We start from the raw sequence: 21,202 nt of genomic DNA, 5'->3' as shown, positions 1-21,202 counted from the left end.
TACAGCTTGTTTCCGCTGCCAAAAATCTGTTAATGCAGGTGTAAGAATGCTGCCCACAATAACTACACCTTGCTGTTTATGCTAAGCTAGGCTAAACATGCCTTGACCCCAGCTCTGTACTTCATGCACCAACACAAGATTGATATCCATTCCTGCAATTCACTCTTGTAAAGAAAGAAGAAGAAGAGAATAAATTACCTTTATGTACATCTTTTACCCATATGTCTTTAGTAAGTCATCGTAGTGTGGAACAAGATGTGCTGCTTTTGTTGAATTTTGGAAGTGTCCATTGTTGCAAATGGACTGACCTGAAGGGCTTCAGTCTGACTAGCCAGACATAAGTATCTATAGTGAAGCAAATGACAAGATTTTAGTCAAAAAGCAACACAAAAAAAAGGGTCCAATGGGTGCTTTACACTTTAATCGACAGTAATCCTCATTCTAACCCTTTCATGAGGTGATCAAAGTGTATAAGAATTTCTGCTCTTTTGTTTCATGTTTGTTGTCTGCATATTTGGCTGAATTATTTGCCATTTTTACAGCTTTACAGTATACTGAAAAATGTATCCTCATTCCCACAAAGCTTTTCTCATTTGATACCTTTCTAAACAAGAAGGGACTTTTGTTCCCCAAAATTTGCAGTCTGTACAGGATTTTGTGCCTCAGAATGCAGACTTTTCCTGTGAAGCTACAGTATATAATGAAACCATCAAGTCTGTCATGACATTTTCATATAAATGTAATGGATTTTGTAGGTTTTTGATGGATCAGGGTGCACATTTTCAAACACACCAGAAGCCCTTGACAGTAATGAATGTGCATAACAGAGCCAGAAAACATCTCAGCGATGGGGGGGGGAAAAAGTGGAATGATGGAATTCAGAAACTAAATGACAGAGAACCAAAACAGCCCTTCCTTTAAGTGCTTTAATCATTGGATAATTACTTCTACACACTATTTCAGACTCTCTGCAAGTGCACACGTACAAACACAAACAGAACACCATGTGCTGCCTCTAACAACATTGCTTTAATGAAATGTCGTGAATCCTTAATGAGTCTCAATGTCTTGTGATAAATTTCATAATTATTCAACCCCACACAACTGGGGTGGGAAATTCATCAGTCGAAGCAAATTAGTTGGGATCCATTAGGGTTCAGTGTCTTGTAGGGACATTCACTTTATTAGCTCCTTACAACCATTGCCATAATTGGGAGCATATTTCATTTGGCTCTAACCCCACTTTATTGAATGACTGCTCTTTCCCTTTTTTATTTACAGCGAGGTGCTCTGCACTGCACAGTGTGCATACAGTCTCTGTTATACAATACAACAGTGTGGGAGATGATGTGGTTCTTTTGTTTATTTCAGGAATGGCATTTCTTCAACTTCGCCTCCTCCTCTGAATTTGCTCATTTTTCTTTCAGTGAGGCATTGAGCCAAATCTACCCGGTCCATCTTTATTGATTCATCTAGAACTTCAAATGAAAGAAGTGGTAAGAAGCAGTGATATCTTCTCCCTTTAATGTAGATTAAACAAGCCTATAATGAAAGAGGGTTTTGTCTTTTTGCAAGGAGGCCATGGTCTGAGCACGCAGCTCCTTGTTGATCAGTGGCACACGGCAGAGAGGATAATTTCTTTAGGATGACTGATGATGGCTTCCACTCACAGATGCCTCTCTTGTTTGTCTTGGGGCTGCCTCGGGGTTCGCCTTACCCTCACTCCTCTCCCTCTTGCTCTGACAACCTGCAGACATCTCAGATGAGCAGCATTCTTCCCACAGAGACACCAAGTCTCAGACATGGAAGAATGAACAGGAAAGCCTCTCTGTTTAGTGTTGCTGTTTCTGCGAGGCCATGAGAAACTGATGGTGGAGAGAAGCTCTTGGTGGCGGTTCAGGAGTTGGTTGAGCTACAGGATTTGTGAAGATTATGGGCCTAGAACAAATGCGAGTCAAACTTAAATTTGAAAGACAGCGACTTGCATTCATTTGCAAGAAATTACGTCTGACTTTACTGCATGCGTCAGCATTTCAAACCAATTTCAGCTGTGTGGTGCTCCTATTTGAAAAAAAATGTTTTCGATATCTCTTGAGAAATCTTGGTTTGTGAGCAATAATGGACCCAATTTGGAGAAAAATTACAGCGTTGGTTGTTTGTTCAAATTCCTAAAACAATGCGTACCTAACAAGGACCGTTATGGTTGTGAATAATAACTGTCATGTCTGTCAGGAGTTACGAGATGTCACTAAACCTCTTAGGGAGGAGGATAGGTGGATGTTAGGGTCAATAAAGTGTGTGATTTCAGGATGGGAGAGTCAATTCCTACTGACTGTCAACAAAAGTTTCTCATATCCATGAATGACAACAACCTTCCCCTAACCTGTGTCCAAACCTAACCAAACTTTAAACCTACATTCAGTGTTTTTTGGCCACACAGGGGCAGCAAAAACAAGCTGTAAACATAATATTGACATTTTATCACCTTATAAAGTTGATATAGCAAACCTGTTAGCAAACAGTTGCCTACAAATACAGACATGGAGCAACATTAGCATCCATTTTGAGTCTTGTTTCTGTCCACCAGACAAATGTGAATTCAATATTCACTCTTCTTTTAGCTCTATTTTGTTCTCCAACAATTCCTCAGTGTCTGTCTGCTGTTTGGTGCTGGGCAGGTAGTGTACAATAGGTTTATCAGAGCTTGTTCAGTAAAAACAGTAAAACCAGTCATGTTGCAGGCCATAAAACCAAAACAATGAGCTGAAGGACACTAAAAAGCTCTGTATAGCTTAGGAGAACTACACAGTTAGATGATAATTATCGGAGGGTTTATTAATACAAGCGACACCTTTCACATTACACATAGTCATTGATTAGAAGAACTTTAAAGGGGCACTCCACCCTTTTGACACATCAAGTTCAATGTGCAGTAGTTGTCATGACTAACTCACGAAAGCTAGCGCTAGCGCAAACACAGTAGTCTATGTTTTTACATTTGCGTTTGTTTGGTATTTTCATGGACCTGTTTGTGCCAAGGTGGGCGGAGTATGTTTGATTATAGAAACCAGACCACTTAGTGCCATTGTTGTGCTTTCTTCTACACTGACACCCAGTTTCAATACAGTTTCCTGTGAGTCTTACTTCCTATTATCTCTGTAACATTTAAAGGTTGTACCAAGGACTAACTATGATAAATAAAATATTGTATTGAATAGTCAAATACACATCTTTTCATTAGTTTCATAATGAGATTCAATAGATTCTCATTGACCAAGTATTTTTGGACATTTATTTATTCTGTCTTTGTAGAACAGTAATGTTTACAGGTCCAGACTGACATCACATTGATATATTTTGTATTGTATATTTTTTATTTTATTATAAATGTATTGTAGAATGAGACAGGCGTTCAAGGTTTAAGGGCAAACTCACTTTCATACATAATGCCATTCCTTTCCTCGGAGGACACTGAGTTTTCCACAACAACAGAAGGCCCTTCACTGAGGCCTTGCTGTAGTGTCTTAATCTCATTCTGCCCACATCATGGCCATGTTTGTCCAAAAAGCCTCTGCTGTGGAGCTGACCTGATTGGAAGGTAATAAAAATCTAAGTCGAACAAAGGAAAGAAATAAGCTACATTCAAGCACGCACGCACACACACACGCACACACAGAAAATAGCACCCTTATCATCCCTGTTTCATTTAGAGTTGATTGCTGTCGGATTATAATGCAATCACCACGCTGTGTGAGCCGTAACTATGGGAACTGGTTTTAACTGTTTATCTTGCCAGAGATCTTAATTTAAGTTTGAACACTCTGGATCACTTAGATGTGAGAGACATGGGAAATTGACAAAAAGGGGACAACAAAGAGAAGGGAGGGAATGGGAGCTGTGGAAGAAAATGGAGAAACAGACACTTTCTTGTTCTTTCTGTTGTATTTCATATGCAATTTAATTTGTCTTTCAGAGAGAAAATCAATTTATGATGACAATCCGCAGGGCAGTAATGAAAGCAGCGGAGTTCCTTTGCCATGGGAAAGTTTCTGCCTGAGAATGCCACTAATCTTGGCAAAATGAATCATTCACACTTTATTTGGACATCTGTGTTAAACCCCCCTGCCTCCTCCTCCTCCTCCTCCTCCTCCTCCTCCTCCTCCCGACTTTCATTCATTTGTGACAGTTTTATTACAAGTTGTGCAGGTGGCTGGAGGCTCAGGAGCCAAAAAGAACGCTGTATGGAGATGGTCCAAAATGTTGAGGAGTTGTTGAGTTTATAATTATGTTTCCTCTGTGCAGTATTGCAGTATGACTGTCACTATACTTAGGACACTCTCTGCTGACATACTGTCAAAACTTGAAGAAGCACACTGGACAAAACAAGCAGAAATATTGTCCTTCAGTGTACCTCCCACTATGCTGCAATCTACCCAACTAAGATGTTTGACTTTGACGTGTGAACAAACCCAGATTAAAGGCTCTATGTAAGCCTCCTCCTTTGACACAGTCCTTTAAACTAACTCCATCCTAAATACAGGAAATTGCACACGCTGCTATGGTATCCATGGTGTACTTTGCACAGCAAGCAGGTCTATCACCTTTTTGGCATTCCAGGAATTTCTACAAAACATTGACGGGCCACCCCCTTTCTTTGAAACTAGCTAGAGAAGTGATACTAGCATTTTATTGATTTGTCTTTTTCATTTGAGGTAGATTTGAGACTCAGCTACTCTTAAAGTTATAATCCTTAAAGCTGTATAAACATTTTCATATAAACGGTGGATCAAATATATAATTATAAAGGGGGGAATACAACCGTCTCTGTAGTCTTCCTTAGCGCTATGGAGCTTTTCAGCATTTTTCAGCTGATTGTTTTGGTTTTATGGCCTGCAACGTCACTGTTTGGTTCAGTCTCAGTGCTTTCATCAATCTTATTTCCAGCTGCAGCAGGTAGCTGATTTCAATGAAAAAGCTCTAATAAACCACCTGTACACCTCCTGCTCAGCACCAAACAGCAGACAGATGAAAATAGCAATGAGCCAGTATTTTACTGAAATTGAAACCTTATTGTGAGATTTCTGCATACACTATCCATACAGCATTACATAAAAATCTAGGTATTTCTGCATTTTTTGCTTTACTTGAACTTTACTCTTAAGCGTGAAAAATGAGCTCTGACCATATGTGAAAAGCACAGACAATGTAAGACCCAGAAAGAATTCATAAAACCCTCCAGCCCTGAGAGCCTGCTGTTGGGTGGGTCCTTGACTGTAAGTCTAAAGCCTGCATTTAAATTTCTGAAAAATCCATCATCAACAAGATGAACTTATTGACTGACAAAAGAAAAAATGGAGCTTACATTATTCTGAACATGCTAACATTTAATTCACTTCCACTTGCCCTCATCACTTCCTCTTACTCCTTTGCACTGAATTCTCCCAAAACACAAGTTGACTGAATTGTAAGCTGATGTGTGAAATGGAAATAAGTTGAAGTGGTGAGGTCAGCGATCAATAGGAAGTTAATTAATGAAGAGTATGCAATGCTGTGAAGTATGGATTTCTGAACGCCTATGATCGTGTTCCAATCATTGAAATGTCACCAGTATTACATCTGAAAAATGTACTACCTTTTATACCTTGATGTAATAAAGGACACATCGTATTTAGCTTTGCCTGTGACCAACAACTCACACTGCAATATACATTTTCTGAACTACACCATTGACTTAGTAGGGGCTAAGTGGACTATTTTAAAGGACTGATAACATTAGTGAGTCCAAGAGCATCATTTTCAGCCTGTCAATGTTGACTTCTTTTTTAGGCCTTCAAACATGTTTGTACAAAATTCTACTAAATCAAGTTATGATCCAACTGCTGGCTTTGAATAAAGATGGTATCTACTTTATTTAGCATTCATTTTCATTTCCCGACATTTAAGCAGCTTTGATCCAGATGATGAAGGGGCCAGGCAGAGGTTCAATTCTTTGATAAATGCTTCAGAATGCAAAATGAAGTGAGAATGGGCAGGAACACGTACAGTATATATGGTTAAAGCAATAGGTTTAAACAGCCGAGGAAGCTATTGAATCCATTATGTGCCATGTTTAAGACAGCTTTGCACACACTGAAGATAATGAGTATCCATTCTCATTGACCCATATAGATGCAAAATAAGTCTCAGTGAAAGATCATTTTGAAGAGGGATGACTGCATTTTCATTACTGTATGTAGAACATAGCTGCAGTATTGTTCAAGCTTGAAAAGTTTGCGTGAGAAAAGTTGTGCTGTGAAAGAGAACAAGGATAAAAAATTAAGTTCTGATTACAATTACGGGACGTGACACTTAGCTGATTTCAAATCAGCGAGGCCAAATTTCACAAAGCCTGTCAATGGTGGCAGCAAGCTCGCCAGATCCCTCCCCAATCAAAAGTTTGCTCTATATAATTTTACGCAATCAGATTTCTCCACAGTCATCCAGTGCAATCAGGTAATCAGAGGGGAGCATTAACAAGACAAATGGGGTTTAAAAAGTGGGTGCACTCTGTTTGCAGGAACTTCCTATGGAGAAGCCCCCTCCCCTCCTTGATTACTCCTATCACCCTCATACAGCGCAACATCCCCGCTAAATAGCTCTGTACTACAGTACAGGCAGTATGTGCAGTAGGAACGAATGTGATTGACTTTACATGTAAAATTCGACAGGTAAATTGTTACTCTTAAAGCTATTTATGTCAAGTGATTAACTGCTCCAACAGTTTCACCGAATGAGTCATATTGTGTACAGTAATTGCACAGCAGCCTCTTTCACACCTTTCGTTAAATGTAAAATTCTGTGATCCAGATTGCACAGTCAGGTATTATTTATGCCAGTGTGTATTTTCAGTCCGTATATGCAGAAGTTACATGTACAGTATGTGAAGTGAATTTGTGCTGACTGCTGTTTGTCTTCTAAGTTTGTAGTAATGTCTAGCTAGCTAGATTCAAACTAGTGATTTACTAAATTGAATTGCACCTAAATTGAATTTAGTAATTTAATTACTATTTCTTTTCACTAGCTAAGAAATATCTTAGCTGTTAAAAAAATGTAGTAATGTTTTAAATTCATAGCTAGGAAACATCTGCAGCACTGTCTAATCAAAAGCAATTAACTAAAAACAGGAAGTCACTGTAGCATCACAAAATGTAACATAACTGCTAGAAATAACAGTTTTAGAAGGCCATGCAAGCATTAAACTTGAATGCCAAAGCCTGTATTACTGTTTTATATACATACAATGTGAAATATGTGTTTCAGACTCAGCTATAGAACGAGTGGGAAACATCTGATTATGCTAACCTAACCCACTCTATTTAGTCATTCAGTCTGACGCTATTAGCATAATGTTTTTGTAATTTGGGGTATATAGTGCTAAATGTAATTCAAAATCTTCCCAGTTTCCATTTTTATTAAGCAGGATGTTTTCGTGCCGACTGTATTCCATATTATCTATTTTATTCTAAACGGGTCATACATTAGCTAGCTAATGATACTTTGTCAGTTTTCCGTTAGCTGCATAACACTTACACTGAGCAGTTACTGGGTGTAAATATTAAGTAACAACTAATCTCTACTGTGTGTAACTGTGTGTACTAGTTTGTGTGGTCCAACCTGTTTTAATTTAGTGATGAGGAAATCTCCAGTTCTGTTACAACAAGGCTAAGTTTGAACTTACAAAGAACCAGTGCAACTGGTCTTTGCTATAAAAGGCATTGTGTTTGCACAAAAAATATATTTGTAAGCCTGAATGGTGTAATGATGGCCTGATTCACAAGAATCTTCTATATAATTGGCTATAAACTCTATTGGTTGAATTATGAAGTACATAAGCCAAGCCCTACACATATTGTAGGGCACATTATGCATGCATGATATTTGTCCTATACAGAACCTTATTTGAATTAGTCTCATCTCTCCCAAACTTTAATTCTCTCGCGGTTTTAATGATACATTTCTAGATAATCTAAGAGACTGACCTCTTCAGGCACTTACCCAATCCTTCGAGCAGATTTCTTTGGCTGTGAAATAATTAGGGAAGACGATGTGAGTATGACAAAAGACAACAGGAAAATGAAGTAGGCCCTCTCTCTGGCCCTCGGGGTCTTTGCAGCAATTCTAATTAAGCCCATCCAGAAACAGAGGAGCTGGATTGAGGCAGTTTCTCATCAGGGTCCCTCCATGAGCCTCTTTTGTCATGAACACACAGCCAATTACAAAGCTCAACAATAGAGTGGGGAAGTCTTATACCCTCCACAAAGACAAGAGACTACAGAGAGCTCAAAATATCCATAAGCGTGGAGTGACTTTGCAGAAAAGACTCACCTTCCTGAGAAGTGAAATCAAATATGCATTTTTGTGTGTGTGTGTGTGTGTGTGCATGCGGCCCAAATTGGTGGACACGAGGTTTAAAACAAGCTTGCGGGTTCAATTCCCTGTGGTGTACAAAAGTAATTTTACTGTGTTTCCAAGGAAACACTACAGATCTGGTAATAGAGTGGTTTTCCAAATATGTGTTACAGTAATTAAAATTAAATATATTTCAGTGTAAAATAAATCTGAACAGCCTCTACTCTATATCAAGACAAGCCAAAGATAACCTCACTTGTTTATCATCTTTGCATATTAGTCTCGGCGAATAATATAAGTGGCTGTGTAATCTCTGAGTTTGCCAGACCTTAGATTATGGAGCTGTCTCTCATTTTATTCATTGTGCACATAGGGTAATTACGCAGAGATAAGTGTTCCTCTATCAGGGTCCAGTCACAGCACTCCAAAAGCAATCTCCTCAGACACGGGTCCTGTCCCTGGCTATTTGGGCGACACAGAGTGGGAAGTGGGTGCCGGGGGGCAACGGCCGAGCTTTGTGGTTGCCTGCATTCGGATCAGGCCTCCTGACAGTCACGGCCAGGTGGGCCAATCTTTCAATCAGACACCCTATTTACCATTGCAAAGCTCTACTGCCCTGCCTCATTTACAGCCGCTTAGGTTGCTTGTGATGAAAAGCAGATAACAGTGTACATTCATCCCTCCACCTCTTTCCTCAGATGGAGGGAAGACATCCTCTGGCAACTTTGGACTATTATTTAGCTCTTTTTTTAAATTTTTTGTCACATCAAAAATATCACATCAAAAATGAATGCTTCATTAGACTTGTAGGAAAATCAGACGACGAAAGTGCAATCAGTCACTTAAAAAGTCTTTTATTTTCTGTGTGAATCCTGATGGTGATAACTGAGGGAAGATTAATGCTTCTAAGAAAAATCAATGAGTGGAAGAAAAACATACTGTTTTTGTGTTGTGAATGTGTACCCAAGATGTTTGAGCTGGACACACATACAGTCACAGAGAAACAGATGTAAAGCAAGAAAACAATAACCATCCCTATACATGGAGGAACAGACTTGTATAGATTTGAAGTACCAAAAATAATGTCTGAATTTCAAGTAAGAAGGCAAAAAAAAAACCCTTAAAATACCATTGCTCAACCTTCCCCCAAAATATAAGGACATCAGATATGAATACATTTCTGATAATATCTAAGCATGAAATGATTATGCTTGGCTTAAGGCCCCAGGCAGTAATATTTGTGGTCATGTTGATTACAGGTAATTAACTGGATGATAAGAAATAATTATTTTGTTTGTTTCTCATCTGGTAATAATTGAGAATAGGAGCCTAAAATGTAAACAAACATTTTGCAGCATCAGAAAACATTGTATTAGTTGTCTAGTGTTCAAAGACTGAATTGGATTTTATACTTTCAAAGTGTGCCACACAACTTTGTGTGAAGGCCAGAACATGCACATAAGCAAATGCAGGAGTACCTTAGAGATGTTTGTGTGGCTGTCTCTTTTACACTTGTATGTCTTTTGGGTATAATTTTTCATTACGAGCCATAGACTGTATATAAAGATGTACGTAAGAAGGTGTGACATCACCCACTGGTTTGCACTGGAGCTGGTTTGAAGCCCAGAGTTGCAGATTCTGGTCGGCACCATCTTTTTTGTTTGGAGCCAGGACCTTCCAAATAAGCAGTGTGGGGTGTTGCCTTTCACGCTCTGGAAACACGCCACGCTACCTTGGACAGAACCCTAGCTTACTGGGAACACAGAGCTAATACTTGGGCTAACGTTAGCTGCTGTAGCTAACTGCTAATTGTGCTCACAGGGCAGGCATCATAATCATGTGACATTAAACTTACTGAAAAATTGTGACAGTTGTCCGACTCAAGACAGGGATTAGCAATTGAGACCATGACAAGTTGAAAAAACTGATTGACTAAGTATTTCTAAAGAGATGTTTATGTTTTTTTAATGGAAATCAGTTGGAGCCAGGGCTTTTTTGGAGCGAGCATCTAGTGGATGTTGGAGGCATTCCACTTCTCTCCACGCTTTCGGCCTCAACCTGGTAGTTGCAGCTTATTTCGAACCTGCCTCATTTTAAGGTTCTTGCTGGTCGATGTGGCGCTAACTTTAACTAAATCATATCCTGTTGTTGGGTAGTTTAATTCCAAGTCTGTCTGTGATACATGTACAGGGTTACCCATACCACCTTCCTCTGTGGTGATCCATAGAGATGTTTAGGTTTGTCTTTGCAGAGCTGTAATTCCAGCCTCCTTCTGTACTCATGATTATTTAAAACACAGCCCTGTAAGCCAGTCTGTGGCATGTCTAGTAGTTTTTTCTCTCTAAAGCTTAGTTACCTCACACGATGGGCGCTTATGTCTGCTACGACAGAGTCACAAAAAGACTATGAGACTTTTAATGAATAGCACTGAGTAAAAGCTTTTGCTTATAGGAAACAGACATCTTACCTCCACAGTGATACACATCAGATGGATCTAGCCAACAGGTCAGCCTGCTCCCATAGAACACCTTAAAACATTCAGATTTACATTTTTACTTTTAACTCTCTACAGTGCAGAAATTACTTTGGTGAGTACAGTCTTGTAATCCATAGAACCAATGGCCAGGGCTACATAGTAAAACCCAAGCTGTAACAAGTTGTAGTTTTTCTTTCAAGTATGTTAATTAGCCCTTTTTTGGCAAAAGTCAGTGTGAAAACTGAGTTGCTATTTCTGTGTTTTCCTGTTGAAGCAGCTAAACTTTATTTTTAAATCAGTTGTGTGCATACTATAGGATCTACCTCACTACCACAAAAAACATTGTATTATGATAATGAAAGCAATGACTCTAGAGCTCTGTCAGACAGGTAAAAGTACTCTCAACAGTTAAGTGCCAAAGAAAATCCTCTTAGCAGTGTCAACACATAGATGCTCCCCTACTGTAAGACTACCTCAGTTGTCCCCAAATATGAACTTTATAGCAAATAAGGACATTCCCTTTAGACCAACCATTTCATTTCCTCTACACCCTCAGGCTTTTGCCTCAGATGAGTCCTGTGTCACTCGGGCACTCAGAGCAAACACAGGCGGGGCACCGGTCCCTGTGGCTGTTGATGCTTCACCTTTATTTATCATGGGAGAGATTTTGCTAGGTGTGCATGTTCTTTCCTTGCTCTTGCAACCGCAGACGTCTAGTTTTGGCCTTTGAGCAGCATTAGCGGAACAAATGGGAGCAAAGTGGTTGTTTTTGGAGGCGAAAACATTACTCATTCCTTTTCAGCACCAAGATTTTCCCAGCTGGTGTGGAGAGTCCAACAGATACAAACCTACTTCTCTCACTGTTTGGCTACTGCTGCCTCAGTAAAAGTGGCATTACTCATGCAAAATACACTTTTTGTGTGTTTTAAAATTTTAGTGAATGAGGGCAAAGGGACAATTCTTTTTCTTATTTGTGTAAAATAAGAGCATTTACATTGCATCTTTAGTAAGTTCTCAAAACAGCAGGTTACTTTTCTTCCATGCTGTCCAACCAGTTTCTGAACAGCATCATCACTTCTCCCTTTTGCCAAAAATACACACTCCTCCTCTCAGACAAGAGAGTAACAGCACCAAACCATTTCCTGGTGTCACATGTTTCAACTCTGTGGGGCTGAGACAATTCTTTCTTTCATTATAATGAAACATGAGATGCCAGATAATCTCATAAATATGTGTTGTATTTCTTTTTCTGCACTCACGCTGGTCAGGAGAAAGAGGCAGGCCTTTGTTTGGGGCTTCCTGGCTCACAGGAAGTGATTGCAGTGGGACAGTGAGGGACACTCATCTCTTGGAGAGGGGGAATGCTCGAAGACGTATCCCTTTTTGATCAAGGCTTGCTGACGGATCGCCCGGAGAAAGGCAAATGGGGATCATACCGGGGCCTGATGACAAGAGGCCAATTTTGATGTCCTTTTTCTCTCATTGCGGCGCTTCTCTTTCAAGCCCAAATCTGGTTGAGCAGCCTGGGAAAATAGCCTTTTACCCACCTTCATAGCCACAGAGTTGACAGGACAACTAAGAGCTAAATGGAATTTGTATGAGTGTTAAGACTAAATAAACTGCTGGTGTTTTAATTCTAGTTGCAATGAATAGCCCACTGACTGCTTTACTGATATATTTTTTCATCTTGTTTTGCAAGATAAAACATTCAACAAGAGTCTTTTAGCTGTGGTCATTGTTTTGTCTTTATCACTGGCTTTGATTAATGCTCTATTCATTCACAGAAAGTCAGAACCTGCCACAAAAAGCACAAAGAGAAAGAGTCCATGTTCCGAAATGCCAAGAAAATAGTGGACAAAGTGAGACTAAAGCACTGAAATAAAAGCTGTGTGAGCAAAACAAGGGCACCGCTTTGTTTCATCCCAGATTGTTTAATTCAAAAATGTTGACTCATGTGAGACACATTATATCTGAGCAACATCAAGCTCCATATTCAGTGTAACCATAACCTCAAAGACCACATGTTCTCGCAGTGTTTATAATGCATTAGTGGAACAAACTCTACACTGTACTCTCTTTACAAATCCCACCTGGCCATGTATTAGTTGCAGATGTGGCTCTCTAATTCATAATGAACTAATAATGGTTTTGTTAGTGCAAGATTGTTTTCCTTTCCTCCCTCGCACACACGTAGCCGGAGCTAATCTGTCCTGGAGGTGTGGTGGCGCAGGAGAAGATATTGCACCCTGCACATGAAACATAGACTTTGGAATGTGTTGTTGCAAGATAGCAGGCTTTGAGTTGTCTTAATATGACTCACTCATCATGAATGGATCTGTATCATTAAATAACAGCTTCTTTCTTTGTGGAGTCACCTCTCCGTATCCGCCAAGATTATAATGACTTATTGTAAAGGGGGGGAAAAAATCCAAGTACGAGCTCTCCAACATACACAAGAGAAACCGCATAAGTTCAGCACCTTGTTTTATTGAAAGTCTTTGACTGTATTTGCGGCAAATGAAACCACATGACACGGAACAGCAAATTAATGACTCCATATTTTGATGGTGCACTGATATAAAGGAGAGCTCAAGGACTAGACATATGAGATAAAGAAGAACAAAAGACGGAGATCTAAAGGCATCAATTAACAGCCTGATCCAGCTTTCATGTCAAAGAGACTACAGTGTAAAAAAAAAACTTCTCTGAGGCATTTTTCAGCTGTATTGAGTTCTGTATCTCCCGATATGTGAATTTTATCTCAAAAAATGTGTCTAATGAAAGTTATGAATGCATAGATAATTGCATAACAACATATTAATGAACATGTCCTCTTGCTGTTTAGTATTATCATGTACATTGCAGCTTATTTTCACCAAGTTACACTGGAAACTACAGTATGTTGGACAGTAAAAGTAACAAAAATGAACTCCATCAGTAATTGAGCATTTAGTTTCTGTTGCTATGCCTGTTAAGCTTTACATTCTCATACAGCAATTTTTAAAACAGTGGGTCATTGATTTCAGACAGAGGTAGACAAAAGCAGGTTTCGCAATTCAATCTGAACACCGGCTAATCACGTACATTTTTCTAGCATATATTATCCTAGCTAGTAGGCTAGTTGGCTAACCAGCCATCATTACCTTGATTTGAAATGAAAAACTTGTAAAAGGGGTCTTAAATATCTACTTGCTGGCCACACACACATAATAAAATGCTAAAAGACTGAGGCTAAGGCTGTAAGACCTGGATGTTTCTCCCACACAGCTCTACAAACATGTGCACACACCCGCAAACCTTCACCCGCAAATCACTAAATCGTGCCCCATGCATCCCTCTTGAAATTTGAAACATCATGGTCTTTGGCCTTGTCGACCATGTATTAATTGCTTCGTTGGTCTGTGGTACCTCTGACCCAATCCTTTCCTCTTTGACCTCCTTCAAAAACATATCGGTGGTCAGACAAACAATGTAAAGACGAGGACAAAAAAGCAAGTAGAAAACAACCATAGAGGCCTTACAGTGTCTTACTTGCAGACAGTGCACACCTACCGGGAAAGGAAAGGGCGTGTCAGCCCTAGAATAATAATAATAAAGTGGTTATGAGAGTGGACGAGTGGTTATGAGTTCATATTTTCAAACTGTTTGCTTTACTTTTAACGTTACAGGAAAAATTGCTTGAGGATGACAACTAACAAAATATCTCCTTTCCAGGAGCTGCCATCTTGCTCGTGTGACATCATTTGGAGGCAGAGTCTGTGCAGCTGGATGATGGCCCGTGGGACACACCCCCTCAGCCATCCCGCCACCTGACAGAGGTTTGAAAGTGGCTGTCACAGCTGTCAATCATGATGTCACACACACAAATAACTAATTTAAAAAAAAAACTTATCAGAAAAATGAGCACTCAGAAAAACATCAGCATGATAAGAATGACCTAAAATGACAGAAACCATCTTTGGGAAAAATGTATTTGATGTGTACTTTGATTTTTTAGTTTGGCTCATGACCTATACTGCAACCAGCCACCAGGGATCAATCCAGATGTTTTGACTTCACTGTTGGGGAGCTGTCATGATATCCATCTTTGATAAAGTCAATGGTTAGGATGAAGCCAATCACAACAAAGTTGTTAATGTTATACTGAACTCTGATGTAGCAGCATCCTCAACTGGCTCCACGTTTGGCTTTTTCTAACTTGATCTGTAACCCCCAAAAATAATGTCGTTAGCTAATGCTTTCCGTAGTAAGCTAGCTAGCCAGACATGCTGATGCTGCCGGTTCATGTTAGAGCAGAGAAACACACTTTTTAATTGACTCCATGCACTTTAACTTGTGTTTTTGGTTTTGGAGAGGCAGAAAAAGACACCATCCAACAAACTCTTACAACAGCCCCATGCACATCACTTCAGCATGTGGAGAAACCCTAAGCTTGACAGACCTGCTAGTCACGTATGCAAAGCTATCTAGCAAATGGTCAATTTTATGTCAATTTCAGGTCAGGATGAACTACCAAAATGGAAATCCCTCCTACTGCACACAGCCTAATGTAAGATCAGCCTATAACTCCTTACAAAAAAAAAATCAGCTTATGATTTGTAACACCAATACCATCACCATACTACCATACCCCCCCATATGCATTATGTGTTGAGCAGCTTATTTTTGTGATTTATCTGTATGGATTTGGTCAATCGCCTGTGCTCAAATCAAGCTCTGAGGAAAATGGAGGAAAGGAGACATTTGAAAGCAAAAGGTCGGAGCATGGATCATGTTTTAAATTTATATCTAATGTTTCTACACAGAGTGCTGTGCTAGATTCAGAAATAGAGCCCAACACTCCAAGCACTGGAAATCACATCTACTGTAGTCAAGTCAAGTCAAGTCAATTTTATTTATATAACGCCAAATCGCAACAGAAGTTATCTGCAGGGCACTTTTCACATAGAGCAGGTCTAGACCGTACTCTTTAATTTTTAGAAGTAATACTTAGTGCCAGATCCTCAGAAGCCTCTCAAATTTCCATTATTTTGCTCTGTAGACTGTTCCTGCAAGCATGCGGTTCACAGAGTACATGCACTTCGACAAAGGGAGACCATATTGTACTGGGGAGTGTGTCATCCAGCTTTCAGTTCAGTCATCAAAGGTTGGAAAGCATGTTGATGACGTGCAGAGAACAAAGCCATAACAAGTGCGGTGTGAAGTATTAAATTAAAACGTCTTCCTGTTACTTCCCTCATAGATTTCACCTCGCCACTTTGATGTCTGACCTGTGAGGAAGAAGTGAATGAAACCGTGTTATTGCAGCATGTGTGTGTGTGTGTATATAGTATAGTCTCATTAGGGAATTTCACCCCTGCGAAAGATTTCGCAATAAAGAAAGCAAGGATGATAAAGAAATTGAAAGAGGGACAGAAAGCGGGAGGAAATCCAGAGGAAAGAAGGACTGGGGATATTGTAATTAGTTGCACCTGTTTCCTTTAACCCAGCTCCAGTTTCCCTCTACAAACGCATGCAGATTACCCATCAAAGCCCCTCGTCGCTGCCTCTGCTCAATGGATCCTTTGTTGCCAGTTGTCAGGGAGGCGGCCCACAAAAGTATGTAACACAAGCAGGCCACATTGCTTACAGTACATGCAAGCCTTCACCGGCCACAACAAGAATAATAGAGAGTGTTTGTAGACATGGAGTCTGCATCACTCCAGTCTGCATGTGAGACACTGGTGGCACTTTTTGGGGGGCGGGGATGTGACCACAACAGTTGCATCATCTGTCAACACTCTAAAACGGGCATGCATGAGCTGTTAGAGAAGAGGAACGAGCTCTGTCACACAGGCCTGATATCAACAGTGGAAAGATGATTTCTGCTTGTTTGCATGAGACACATGCATATATGCAAATGCATATCCAAGTCAAGACTGCACTACTACTTGTGATGCTACTACTAATGATAGTAAAACATATTCTCCCACATTTAAACAAAGACATGATTTATCTTAACTAAAACACATTTCCAGACTGTTCGGCTTTAAATCTGATGAAACTGTCATGTTTTATAAATGAACAGTCTCACCATCTCTCCTGGTTCTCTTTCAAGTCTTTCTGGCTCTCACATATTTTGCTTCATGCAGAGATTTTTCATAAATAATTAGAAACTTTTTGTAGATATATTATAGCGAATATAAACATATCTTCAAGGATATGTCTGGTGGAATTCTATATTTGTCATGTTGTAAACAAATCCCATGAAAAGACCAAAACCAACAATGAATCAATCCTACGAACAAATATAGTCTGTGTATCCAAAACCTGATAGATCATGTTCTTCTGCTATACACCATCCTGCTGATGAAAATACTCACTATTACTAAATTTGTATCTATAAATTAGACTAAAAATAGTCCTCAACAAATGCATTATTTACAGATGTTTGAATATCATTTCCTACAAACTACAGTGCCCAGCTCTATCCGGAATAGCCTTTTTTTTTAATTAACCTGTTTTTCAAAAGATTTACGTGAATAGGAACCAATGGCCTTGGGCCTTTGTGCCACAGACAGGGGAAGGAGGGTGAAGTTGGAACTTTCTGAGAATGCATTGTTGATTTGGTCTTTTTGTGGGATTTCTTGAAAATAACAAATATATATATATTGCCAGCCTTATCCTTTAAGGCAAATGTTACCAAAAAAGGTAAGCATTTAATCATTACTACACATTTTAGTTAAAGGATTAAAAATCGAAAACTGCTTAATTCTGTGGACCTCACTGACCCGCTGGTGAGCCAGTAATTAAAAACTAACGCTATGCATCCAAACGTTGTTCAAACCCAAAGAACTTTGTTTTGAAGGTTCCATGCCAAATATGCTTAGGTGGAAATTGAGGGGAAAGTGTCCAAAATGATGCACAAGACATGTAGAATATTTCCATCGGATGGAATGGTGCGGGCATAAAAAACATGGAGTCTATGTCAGTGTAAACATCATAAAGCTTCAATGAGGGGTTGGACTAAACTGATACAGATTATATACTGGTTATGTGATTCTGTACTGTCAGTCAGTGTGGAATAACAACATTAAAGCTGCTTGAGGGGAAATAACTGGATGGTAAGGGGTTAGTTGGAATTAAAGAAAAAATCCAGTTTAGTTATATAGATTAGGGGAAATAAGTACTCATAGAAAACAGTGTATCAGGGCAAGCTGCATGAGTCTCCTATAGCATTTCTAGCTATTCTAGCATTAACTTACTTCTTCCTCTTTGCTGCTGGGACATGAAGTTTATCTTACCTAGAACCTGAAACGGTGAGTAGCATGTTTTGCAGTAGTTGAACTTCTAATGCTGCTGTTGAAACATGAATGCAGTGTATCAAAGTTTTCACTCATATATTGAGCTCCTGGCTGCCTCAATCATCAATATCATGTATGGATTATCCATGTTTCAGTTTGTAGATGATCTGGGTCCTGAATCTGCAATGTGCAACTTACCTATTTCCCACATGTGGTCACCACATAATGGAAAACACTGAGAGTGAGTGGCATTTTGGTTAGTGTCCCTGATCCCAGAGTCTGTGGTCTAATAGCATTTCATTTGAAGAAACTGTCCTTGATTAGGTTATTATCAAGATCATTTAGTGTTTCAATAAGAGAAGTACAGTGGAGGAGTGATGAGGATGTGGTGGTACAGTAGTATTCTCTGTCATTGAATTAGACGCTGATAGGTTCACATGCTCACCTCATGGAATGTATCTGACAATGAGCGCTGCAGCGGAGGCAGGGGGTAAAGGGGGAGAGACCATTCTACATTCAAGCGCTAATTAGAAAAATTAGATCTATGAAAGGCAGCGAGTGATCTAGGCCTTCAACCTACGTCTGTGTACCGCTGTAGCAGCACAAAGAGGAGGCAACAATGAGCACTGAGGAGGAGGGGGGGGGTGGATAAATAATTTAATCCATTATCTACTCTGCAAAGCTCATCAGCACTGCTACACAATGGCCACGATTGAATTGCTGATTGCATTTCTCTCCTACCCTCCAGGAGAAAATGCCCATGCTCCACTATGTGCTCTCAGCACTGCCAGCACAACCAAGAGCAAGAGAAAGATAGAGAGGGAGGGAGAGACAGAGTAGTGTAGAGTGTCTTCCACCAAGGTCAAACTACAATACAGCAATCTAATTAAGAGTATCAGAGAGTTTCCTGTACGGGGGTCAACCTCCCTGTTGTGCTCACAGGCTCATATTGTCCCTTCTGTATTATATCATGTACTCCTACATGTAAATGATGGATGTGACGCTAATTATATCTTTTTTCTTCATCTTTCCTACCATATTCTTTTTAATTGATAAGTGTATCAATAAAAATGGTTGTAGGACTGTGTTAGTTTGATCATCAATGCATGGATTACTGCTGGGGTAATGTGTTGTCTGTGGTCTGTATTTTTAGCGGTGTGGCTCTTCGGATGGCAATGCTGTAAACAACTTTGATCTAGTATGGAATATCTCAACAACTATTGGATGGATTGCCATTAAATTTTGTAAAGACATTCATGGTCCTTAGAGGATGAATCTTACTGACTTAGGCAATCCTTGACTTTTCCTTTTATGCCACCAGCTCACAGTTGTCACCGAAATATCTCAACATCTTCTGGGACAAAATATTGTACAAACATTCATGGTCCCCAGATGACATATCCTAATGATCTTGGAGATCCCCTGAATTTTCCTGTAGTGCCACCATGAGGTTCACATTTCTGGTTTTGAGTGAAATGTCTCAACAAATGTCAGATGAATTGCCATGAAATTTTTGTTGCACACATTCATGTTCCCCCCAGGATAAATTTAAATCACTTAGGTGATCCCTTAGCTCTTCATCTATCACCATCATCAGCTCAAATTTCAATTTATGTGGTACTTTGATTTATGACCAAATACCTGCCAAACTAATGACATGACCCATCAGCCTCAGGTGTACTTTGTGTTTAGGGTTAATTAGCAAATGTTAGCATGCCAGCACGCTAAACTAGGGAACATAGTAATAAATTATACCTGCTAAACAGGTATGTTAGCATTTTCACTGTGGGCATGCTAGCTTACTGACATTAGCATTTAGCTCAGCCTCACAGAATCCTTAGTATGACTATCCTTTAATCCTATAACTATCATTTTCACATCGTCAAATGTCAATGTGTTACAGGCTAGAAGGCAAGGAACCATTAATGGATGAATCTGGCAATGCTTTATGATGGTGATGGCTTCCATCGTTTTCTCCCCCCATCAACTGCAATCTATCATCTGCACCAGGCTCCAGTAAAATAGGAATATCAGGAACACTTGAGGTTTTCTTGGCCCAGTGCCTCTGACATGCTGGCTTAATTTTACCTTCCATTTCAGCGCGGTGCATTTACATAAAACACAGCGAAAAGTAGTACACATAATGGTCCCCTTTGGCCAAGCGCTTGAAGGTCCTGTCCACAGTCCCAGTGAGGGGCAGTCAAGCTGCCTCTGCTCTGCTCTGTTTGTTTTATAGAGCAGTAGTGAAACCACTTTGAGGTCAGCTAACTGCAAAAACTCTGCTGGGTCTCCTATGGTCCACTGAAAAAAAACCCCGTCCAAAACCAATCCAGAGGGCCATTTGGAGTAGTGCAGCCAACTTTCATTGACAAAAAGAGGTCATTACTTTGTGCACAGCTTCAGCAGTAACAGGATCAAATGCTCTGGATGGGTTGTAATGGAGACATGTTAGGGCTTCTGACTCCACTAGTTAACTCCTCTTGCAAAGGTGATGCTGCAGGAAGGGGCACATCATTAAAAAAGCCCAAAATGTCCCCTTTCACAACATGCAGCAGTACGGGTGCTCCATTTGCACACCCTGAATTAATTTGAGTGTTGTCATTATGCAAGTACAGCACAAATTGTCCAAGACCAAGTGAACTATTTATAACTATCACAAGGCCTGAGAGCCAAGTGTGCCTAATGGTGTAATTTGTATTGTTAATGGTAATGCACTATTAGTTTGTTCCATTTGGCTTTGCACAGGTGCATTAATGGGGCTTGGTGAACCGTTTCAGTCAGTCCAAACACCCGTGCTGCTCTGTGGAGGCTTTCAGCAGGACCGCGGCGCCCTCTAGTGGCTCAGAGCAGAATATTGAGACAGCAAACAGTGCCAAACACTTCAAACACAAGGTTGGGAGAGAAGCAGGTTATTTTGCTGAAACAAAAAACAAAACTTTTGTCGAGTAAGTGAAATCAAGTAGACGTATGTGACTGGAAGACCTGCAAAGTCGCAAAACAAAAAAGTCACCAACAAACAGCTCCCACAACTGTCAAACAACAACAAAGCAGGATA

The sequence above is a fragment of the Thunnus thynnus genome, chromosome 8, assembly GCF_963924715.1.
Source record: "Thunnus thynnus chromosome 8, fThuThy2.1, whole genome shotgun sequence".
NCBI classification, from domain to species: Eukaryota; Metazoa; Chordata; class Actinopteri; order Scombriformes; family Scombridae; genus Thunnus; species Thunnus thynnus.
Note: the sequence above shows the minus strand (reverse complement) of the source record.